The 10,983-nt window shown below is 41.7% G+C and overlaps 1 long non-coding RNA gene across 1 annotated transcript; it reads right to left on the bottom strand.

The window, feature by feature from the left end:
• Positions 1-7,940: 7,940 nt before the first annotated feature.
• Positions 7,941-8,200, bottom strand: LOC115597218 (uncharacterized). The gene is made up of 2 exons (XR_003987043.1): positions 8,161-8,200; positions 7,941-8,065 (listed from the first exon to the last, which is right to left on the bottom strand). It is a non-coding gene; the product is annotated as an uncharacterized LOC115597218 (long non-coding RNA).
• Positions 8,201-10,983: the final 2,783 nt, after the last annotated feature.

The following is a 10,983-nucleotide window of genomic DNA, read 5'->3' on the forward strand; positions in this document are numbered from 1 at the left end:
AGCAAGAGGCAAAGTAGCAACCAAAAACAGCAAGGCAAAGTAGCAACTAAAAAGCAAGACAAAGTACAAAGAAAAAGGCAAAGTTCAAATCAAACATGGAAAGCTCAAAACCAAAACCTACCATAACGGGACTTGAAGGACATGGAGAAGGACATGGAGAAGGACATGGACGTAGACAGGGGCTGACAAGAACAATGACCAGACAAGGAGTGAAGGGAACACAGAGACTAAATACACAGACACTGATGACAAGACGAGGAACAGGTGAGGTGGACCAACAGGTGAGGTAACGAAGGGGAGGAGCACATGAGAACATGAAGGGAACAAAGCAATAGACAGAGGGAGCCAGAGGGAACATAGGAAAATACACAGGAGAACTGAAAGAACACATGAGGGCATGGAAAAACAAAAGACACAAGACAAGATACAAGGACATGGAAATTAGACACAAAACAAAATCATGACAACCGAACGCAAAACAAGGAACAGGAATCTACAGTCATGACACAAACGATTTCCGATCCCAAGCCTTGCTCCCTCTAACGTTGCAAACCAGCTCCAGTTAGCTTAATGGCCTTGACTGGTGTGACAGTTTAACTGGCATTCATTTTAACTTGCGAGGGTCCCAGATGTGCTGGTGGTGGGGTTTGAGAATCCCGTCTGGAGAGGGGTCCTCGGCCATGTCCGCTAACCAGGTGATAAAAGGTGATCATTTTCAAGCATTTTATTGTACACATCACTGCCTAACATGGATATGAAAGACTTCCCACATGTGTAGGCTTCAATTTAAGTCCAAGATGACCTTTCTATCTAGAAGATTACACCTGCTATGACCAAAGTTCTCCAGTGTAGCTCAAATCGGAGAAAACGGAACTTTCAGCATCACCCTTCCAAATGGGATTAAGCATTTTTTCTTGCATATAAGCAATATCTTAAACACAAGTTGAGACTTGAGTTACGTACTGCTATACTTTCTGAAGTGAATTACATGAAAAGTGAATAATGTTACACCCCCAGGTGGACCAGGAGATCAGGATGCAACATAAAACAGATTAAGCCAAGGAGGGTTCAGTCACACAAAACCTGGTACCCAAATAAGAGATTTATTGAAGAACAAAGTCCAGGCAACACAATGAATGACGTCATCCCCAAAGCCCTTGTCGATGTTTTGGCAGAAGAGGAAAAAATGGATGATGATGATGATGATGATGATGAGGAGGACGAGGAGGAGGAGGAGGAGAGGAAGAAGATTAAAATCCAGTTCTATCATTGTACTTTATTGTCAGCTAATGGATCTCAGCACATAGACTTCACACATTTCTTCTGCACAGAGCAGCCAAACTATAATAGAATTCTCACACCTACTAGGTTAATTTCATGAACACATTGTGGACACATCCTGGATCAGAGAAATGGTATCAGTGTAGCAAGACCACATATCCCAGACAACTGCTGCCACACCCAGAAATCAATAAAAGAGACTTCATAAATAAATCTTCATGAATAAGTATTCTGGGACACATTCTGCACTAATACAAGATGGTAAGAAGCTACAGCATAGATAAGTAGAACAAAAGGTCTAAGAACCAAAGAAGTGTTTTATTTTATGTTTGAGCTGTATTTTAGTCTCCATTAGTATAGTCTCCATTCGGCTATATAATGTGTATCTATAGTTAGGGTTCCCATACATTTTCATGGACAACATTTCACTACTTTACTCCAACTGCTAATTATTGTATGAAAACTAAACAGTAAACCCTTTTCAATCTCGCATAGTTGGATATGTTCATATTCACTTTAAATACTACAGACAGAGTCAATGCATTGTTCTTTATTAAAAAAAGAAAAAAAGCTTTACAAGCACTTTCATCAATCTGGCACTGGCTTTCAAGCATGAGGGAAAACAGAAATTATCGTACTATCAGTGTATTCTTAAAGCATTTAATTATGAACTAATTTCTGAATGCAAGTCTGAAAAACAATGTGGCAACACGTAGGCTCCAGCAAAAACCCCTGCGACCCCATAAAAGGGATAAAACGGTTACAGATGGATGGATGGTTTGTTTGAATCATCACCCAGGTCTACTCCTTCATTTTTTTAAATTTCTCTACAATGTCCTCCCTAAATCTGACAGGTGTGCTCTCTTGTTTTTTGCTGAGTGCCACAGGCTATTTGACTTAAATGTTGTGTCACCTCTGCCTTCTCTGCAAATTCATCAGTAGACCGCTCAAGTTGTTGAATGTCTGACTCAAGCATTTTTTTTCTTGTTATCAAGGTATGCAACATACCTTTGTCTAGCATATGAAGCAGACACCTGAAGCTCCTTGGTGATGGTGACTTTCTCAATGCCACCAGCAGCCCTGATGCTATCAACAATGACCCGCTGTGCAACTACTGAATCTTCCTTCATATTCCCCCCTATGACTTGCTTGTTCACTGAAAACCCTCATTCCACACTGGCTTGTCCATGGGATGTGACCAAGAGAATGTGGATCACATCCCAAAGACTTCTCCAACCAGACCAGTCATCTTGGACTTAAATTGAAGCCTACACATGTGGGAAGTCTTTCATATCCATGTTGTGCAGTGATATGTACAATAAATGCTTGAAAATGATCACCTTTGATGACAATTTGTCAGACGGACACACATTTTTTTGTCTTTTGTTATAAACTGAGGGTAATATTTGAAAATAGAAAGGCAGTAAACCCCAGAATATTATTCATATTATTATGATAGTTGCCCCAATGTATCAGGGTACACCATGCACTATTTTAGACTTATCTGGCCATTTATGCAGTTGTAGTACCCTAATATATGCAATTACATCATTTCGCCAGACCCTTTACCAAAAAGGGGTTTTCTTTGCCCCTGAAGCCAAACGGCCCCGAGTTGGGGGTGGAGGTTATCAACTTGTGATGGCCCAATGTATGGGATAACAGGAAATAATAGTGAAAAGGGGTGGACCTGGCTCCTGGCCTAAATAGTTTTATCAGACAGGAAGAGATAGGTAAGGGAAGGATAGCTGATGAAAGGTATTACCAGGGGACTCTGTAGCACCCCTGAGACATTACAAACCCAAGCCCTGTCTCCTACATGCACATACATAAATGACATTCAGTATGTATATGTATCATGAACTGTCACTCCAAGAGGAAGTCGACCATTTTCATTCAAAGTTCCCATTTCACACCCATTCTAATTTAATTCCATTCCTCCTACTTTAACAAACTCCTCCTACAGACTGAACACCACAGACTTCCAATTTACTCAGTATTATCCTCAAACCTTGAACATGAAAAGTTATCAAAAGCTTTCACCTACATCAAACATGGTGGGTGTCATGGTGCAGTCCATTTTCATGCTTCGCCATAAAGCATCAAGTCCTCTTCAATATACAATTTCCCATGTACACCTTATTCATCACACATGTATACGATGTCGCCCTAAATACCTCCATGCATCAATAGTGACTGTCATATCCATAGCGCCACCTACTGGACACAGGAATTCAGACAAACATCCTATTTACATGACATTTACAGCTTTTTTCCTACACTAGTGCATTGCCCGTAGGAAGCATGTTTTCCTAAAGAAAAGTGGGAGGTTAAGTAGCTTTTTCATGGATGGCCAAATGAGGCTGTGTTTCAAGGATATAATTGATTGTTTTTGACTACTTTTGATTATACCATTATATTTCACCTTAAAAACTATTTACCTTGCCTTACTTGGTGTAATTATTTTTAGTACAACCTCACATGTGTGACTGTACAGTTATTTTTTCATTTTAAGGTACTATATTAACACTATGGACCTAAAATCACAAAATAACATAAAATCAGAGTAGAAAAAGTTTGTTTTTTTACTGTGAAAACCACAAATATGTTTAATGAACCAACTGCATTAGTTATAAGGCAAATATAAATTGATGTTTACTAAATTGGTGCATAAGTTTTTGAAATTGACAAAGTTATGTGTAACTATTTACATTTAAATGCAGGCAATGCCTCAGACTCCTCAGCTCATTCCTGCCTGTTCCACATTCAGCTGTCTCCTCCTTGGTTTGCCTCACAACACGACTCCACTACACACTGAACACACCACACCAAATATTACATAACACACTAACTATACACTCCAAACACGCTATATGTCACAAATCTCTCAACTCTCAAAACTCGCTATATCTGTCGCCGTCTCCAACACATCACTGCTGCTGTCAATCATCCGCCGATGTCCCTCCCACATCTTCCTGTTCCTCAACAACCAAACTTGCTGCTTGAACACTTTAGTGACAAAAGCACATTTTTACTGTTTCTTCTTGCACCAGACATAAAGCAAACGTAACGGCAATGTTAGCGAAAAAGCGCGTTGGACATTATTTACCCTAAATCCAGTTTTGGACGTGCCAGTGCGTCCGCTCCGTCGACTCGGGCGGTGGGCCGAACATCCACAGCGCGTCTCCGGATCTCCTCAGACCCAAACAGACTTGGACTTGTTTCATCTCATTAATCCACAACAGTCAGTTTAGATGCACAGAACGGAACCGAACCGCCGGCAAAATCCTGGTCCAGCTCGCACCGCTGCAGGTATAAATCCGCTTGTTTCTTCAGGTATGTCGTGGGCTTGAGCTCTGCAGTGATTGGCTCTGGTGCGCGCGTGGCCACTGTGTGCAGTGATTGGCTCTGGTGCGCACGTGACTGTAGTGGCTCCGGTGGACAATGCTCATGGAATTTGTAAAGCATTTATGAAATAATGTATTAACGGTATCATTGCAGTCCAAGCAAATGCTAAATTGCACGCCACTGAACCACACAGCAGCCATGTTGAGTCTCAGGTCAGTCTGAGCCTGATCCGCAGAGATATTTGACACACACACACACATACACACACACACAGACAGACAGACAGAGATTCTGTGTATTATAGATAGATATCATACACTACAAGATGACTTGCAAGTGTGAACACCCTCCGACAGTGTGGCTGCCAATCAATAATCAAAACACAACTCACCACAAATTTGTCTGAGGGATTTTTCACCTGTAGTCCATTTTGTTTGTATGTAGATTGCAGAGCATTCTTCTGACTTCAGTGTACATTATTTAATACCGGCAGGAGCAGGCCACCAAATCATAAAGAAACAACTTCCTCATTTCTGTCTGGACCAAACTTCACATGTTTGATAAGAGTCCAGCCTTGAACACATAGGCCAATATACAGACATAGTCACAGCGCCACACGCTGGACTCAGGAAATGGCATTTAACCCCTTCCTGAACTGTCCGAAACACGGACAGTTAAAAAATGCGTACACAATAAACAGGCAATGGGGCCGGGTACACTGCATGTCCCAACAACAGCGTGCCCCGAGGCGCATGGACTGCGAGGTAGGGCTGGGCCTCAAATTGGCCTCAAATCAATATCACGATATATTGAGCAACTCACCTCGATAACGATAAATGAACAATAAGAAACCCCCCCCCCCCCCCCCCCCACACACACACACACACACACACACACACTTTGAAGGACTGTAGAACTACACTGTAGTTAAGATTTATGTTATTTATTTAGTAGTTTAGAACAACTGATAAGCACACGATTGAACAGCTGAAAAGCACAGATTACTTGAAATGACAACAACTGAACAAGTTTAAAAGTATAAAATAATTTAAATTAAAAATACAGTCTCTTATAAACAAATTCTAACACTTTTAGCTGGTCCTGATTGCTTCTCGCTTTTTTTATTTCTTCGAATTGAATCACGTGGTTGTACTGCAGGTGGGGGAAGAGGTTGGATGTGTTACCTTGACTTGTCGCAACAGGCTTTTGGCACAGTTTACATTTGACATTTTTTTTATTTTAGATTTCTGCATATTAATATTCATATAAATTAGAGGAAGCACTAAAGTACAATAAACATAGCTGTGTCTCATTCGTCCAGTCACTGGGCCCCATGACATGGAAGATATTGAAAGAACTTCAAGTATTTTGTATTAATGTATTTATGCTAAGTAATTTGATGACGTTCCCTAAATCAGTTTCCAGTGATCCAGTGCCATGTTCTGGGAGGTGAGCTGGCCGTCCTCCTGCAGCTCACACTAAGTGAACCTCAGTAAAGTCGCGGCTGGACCCGAGTAGAGCTTAGAATCAAGCCCGACCCAAGCCCGCGCACGTTGTGTCCGAGCCCGGCCCGACACATTGAATGTAATTATGAGCCCGAGACCGATTTAAATCCGACAACAGTTTTATACGTGGGCTGTTATAACTGACGTTCTCGACTACAATTGCGAGTTGTTTGAACTACAGAAATCCTAATGAATAATGCAACAAGTGCTGCACTTAATGCACTCGACAAAGCTGACACGTTATTATCACGGCCCAAGACTTGTTTAAAATGGGTCCACACGTCCAACTTTCCTCAAAACTTGCTCAAAGTTAATTCTACTGTTTTTATTTTTTTTTTTACATCTTCATGCTCCATGTTGCACTTAAGCTACACAATCAGTGATGCCGGTAACGCGTCACTCTAATCTGACCACTTTTTTCAGTAACGAGTAATGTAACACGTTAATATTTCCAAACCAGTAATCAGATTAAAGTTACTTATTCAAGTCACTGTGCATTATATTAGTTTTGTCATTTTCCTTAGTAAGAAAATATATCACATACGGGAGAAGTCACGTTTTTCAGCATGCCCACATAGCAAAATTGGTCTGGCCCAGCTCTGGCCCCCACTTGCACTCGGCCGACATACCGCAAAGAATGCCGGCCCCCCAGTGGCCCGGATATGGTTTGCCAGAGCTGGCTCACACATGCTCTGACGTGGCATCAGAAGTCAGACACACACATACAAACACACAAATTAATGAATATCACAGTACAGTTCACAAGTGACACATCTGATGACTAGCTCAATAAATGTGATTGGCACTACATTCCAACAGCCATCAGTGTGTTTGGCCATTAACATGCCCCCCCCCCCCCCCCCCCCCCCCCCCACCCCACCCATGCAGTGAATGGAAAAGAAATTCATGAAACTATTTAACAGTTTTTTTACTTTATTTAAATTTTGTGATGACGAATGCAATCACATTGCTGCAATTTAAGTTGTTAGAATACACATATAAAGCACTAGGGATGTTCCTGATTAAACGACTGGTCATGTAAATGTTTCAAACATAGCTTGTCGTCATCAGAAATAGTGTAATCTAGTGTAAAAGGTGGCAGCGAGTCCGGCAGTATCTCGACATAGAAAATGAAAATAAGGATGTAGCCTGTGTCAGAGTAAACTGGGTCGACCGGAGCAATGCATAACCACATTCAGTACCCACATCACACACACATTCACATCAGCCTGCTTGCAGATCTTGCCAAACAAATTTCTACAACATCCCCCCCTCAGAGAAGAAAATAACAGCTGCACCCCCCCAAATAATTATTATTGCTATCATTACTGTTAATATTTTTGCTGTTGCTATACGTCATGTTCCATGCATTGTCAGACATTGGGATGGCATTTAGCTCGGCAGCAGCAGCTTCTCTATCATCACTGAACACAACTGAACTCCGTTTTTATTTAAATGAGGAGCTGTTTGATAGATACCATTGATCCCACTGTTCAACAACCAAATGCTGATATAGTTGGCACTTAGTGGCACACATTAATGAACTGAACTATGTTAATGAAATGTGTCATCTTCTCTGACCGCGAACATGCTGTGTGGCTACCGTTAGCAGTGCTAGCAGCAGCCTGCTCGCCATGCAGGATAACATCCACATTTGATGATTTTCCAACTTTAACTAAATCATTAATAATTAGATGCTAAAATCATAACATTCCATCCATTTCTACATAGGCACTCTTTAAAAAAAAGAAAAAAATAATTAAAATACCACTGAGCCATCAGCTATTCTGGATTGCACAACCTCATCTCAAACAGGCTGGGCTTTGAAACAGTTTTCTTTACCTTGTAGGCCTTGATTAGCTCCTCTGTTTTTCACCAAGATAGAGAATGAGGCCTCTGATCACAGCCTCTCTTCTGGACTCAATGCTGTTGTGCTATAAAAAAAGAAAGGAGATCATGCTAAGTACAAACATCAGAATGCTAATATATAACTAACTATTTAACTGCAATAAGTACATGCCTCATTTACCATGTCACGGGTCTCATCAAGTTTCTTCCCAACAGCTTAGAGGCTGGTCCAACTTCCCCAGTAATGTGAACTGTAGTGGCTTTAATGTGATCCTCCATAATTCATCCTTGATCTGCAAAAGAGGTCAGAGGTGAGATGGGGAAACATCTTGAGATACAGAAAAAAAGAATAACAGAGACACAGAGCAACAAAAACAGAACAGAGTCATGCATTTTTTTTCTGACAGCCTCATCAGGCTTACTTTTGCTGCATTTTAGACTGGGCTGTCACAACATTTTTTTCAGTGAAAGGCCAGAATCTCTGCCCTCAAAAATTACTTTTTGTCTGGTCCATAAACTGAAATAATCTAACATGTGTCCACTTTCCCCACAACAATTGTTTTTGCATACCTTCACCAGTGTGCTTGACACGATAAATCATCTGATAAGCACACAATGACATAGTAACTGACCACTAAAGAGATCATCTATGCAGCACGCATCTCACTCTGCCCCCTGTACAGTGGGCTCTCTATTTGAGAACTCGGCGCGGTGTATCACCTGCAGCGTGGCTCGCTCTGCCCTCTGCTGCGGTTTGTGGCTAACAAGCAGACCTAACTTAACAACCTAGATGTAGGCTAAGTTACCTGCTAGTTAGCAGCCACCGCTGCGACCAAAAACCGGCCACACAAATCCAAACACACACGGCGGACTTACAGCTAACACTCCTCGCTAACGGTGTTAGCTAACGGTTAACCCCTCATTAACAGTTAACAAACAAACTTTGTTTTGTATTGTTATTATCACAGGATTAATTATGTTACAATTATTTATTCTAAGATTGACTTGTTTCAGTGCATAGAAATGCCTGTAGGAACCAATAAGACTTATGTGGGAACCATTAAGACTCCTATAGAAGACTCCTGTAGGAACCATTAGACTCCTGTAGGAAACGTTAGTAGGGACCGTTGAAGTCCTGTAGATTTGTGTAGGAGATATTAGAACCTTAGAAAAACAAATCAAACCATTAGGACAACATAAGTTGCCATTAGAAACCATTAGAAACCACCAGGAACCATTAGAAACCAATAGAATATGCCTAATGGTTTGTCTGACTTTTTTCAGCAGGGTACATATCTGGGCCACATACAACTAACCACAAATAGCCCACATTTGGCATGCCATTACATAAACGGTGCCATCATTGTCAGACCTGGCCCACATCTGGCTAACATTCTATTTACCAGGTCAGAAATAGGCCAAAAGTGCCGGCTTGATGCCAGATCTGGCCCAGACCTGTCTGTTACAGATCTGGGCCACATACACCTAACCACAATTGGCCCACATTTGGCATGCCATTACATAAACGGTGCCATCATTGCCAGACCTGGCCCACATCTGGCTAACATACTATTTACCAGGTCAGAAGTGCCGGCTTGATGCCAGATCTGGCCCAGACCTGTCTGTTACAAATCTGGGCCACATACACCTGACCACAATTGGCCCACATTTGGCATGCCATTTCATAAACGTGCCATCACTGCCAAACCTGGCCCAGACCTGTCTGTTACAGATCTGGGCCACATACACCTAACCACGATTGGCCCACATTTGGCATGCCATATCATAAACGGTGCCATCACTGCCAGACCAGGGGTCCGTTTCACAAAGCAGGTTTAGTGAAAACTCTGAGTCTGTTAACCCTGAAATGAGGGAAACTCTGAGTTTTCCGTTTCACAAAGGGAGGTAACTCAAACCAGAGAAAGAGGGGTAACTCCAGCCTGTTTCACAGAGAGAGGTAACTTAAGCTCTCGGTCAGTTACCACGGTAACATACTCTGTGAAACTAACCTGGTCGGGACCAGGTTTTTCTCAACAAACCTTGAGTTTCTCTCTGTCTCCGCCCTCTTTCAGCCACACACGCTATTTGATTTCCTCATTCATTCAGTCAGCAGGCGAGTTTTGGCGTAGTATAGTTCTGCCGTCTGTTTTTTGAGAAAATCATTGCAAAAATCAGTCAGTAGGGCTACTTTAAAAGTTATATTAGGTGGCGACTATTTTCACTACCATGGCATGTCCTGTTGATAATGATCCCGTGGATGAAGGTGCAGCATTACTGCGCAGAGAATTAAATATTCGTCGGGAGATGATTATCAGACCGCGCATAGATGTTCTTGCATTTCCAGACAATTATCTTTTTGAGCGGTACCGTTTCACGTCACAGTCCATCATTTACATACACAACCTAATCCGTCCTTACATTTCCAACATTACCAACCGAAGTCATGCTCTCACATCCGATATTGTGTGTTGCGCTGCGTTTTTTTGCAAATGGGAGTTTTTTTATACAACGGCGGAGATGCAGAGCACTTGAGCAAGACAACTGTATACAGAGCGGTCAGAAAAGTGTGCCTCGCCCTGAAACGGCTACTACCCATCTTTATCATTTTCAGCTCCTCTGCCTCCGTTAGAGGTGGCGGTGCTGGGCCACCACCCGTTTATGGGCATCTGCTTTCTTTCTGTTGGCTGAGTAGAAGTCTGTTTTAGTTTAAATAGGCTTAATTATGTAACAGAACATGATATAGCTTAGAAAACATTTATGTGTTTGAAAACAGCATTATGTTGGGGATAAAACAACTGTACAGTCAAACAGCCACTTAATATTTACTTTACAATGTAAAACATGATCAAAATGAGGTACCCCCATGAGATTATGCAGAGGTCTAATGTTTTTATGTTTCATCTTAAACTGCAGCCAAGTGCGCTTCTCAGCCGGGTTTGCACCTAAATTGAATAAATTAATAGGCTACCACTCAAGCAGTTTCCCCGTGTAATATTATTGTGAT

This window comes from Sparus aurata, chromosome 15 (assembly GCF_900880675.1).
Source record: "Sparus aurata chromosome 15, fSpaAur1.1, whole genome shotgun sequence".
Lineage (NCBI taxonomy): Eukaryota > Metazoa > Chordata > Actinopteri > Spariformes > Sparidae > Sparus > Sparus aurata.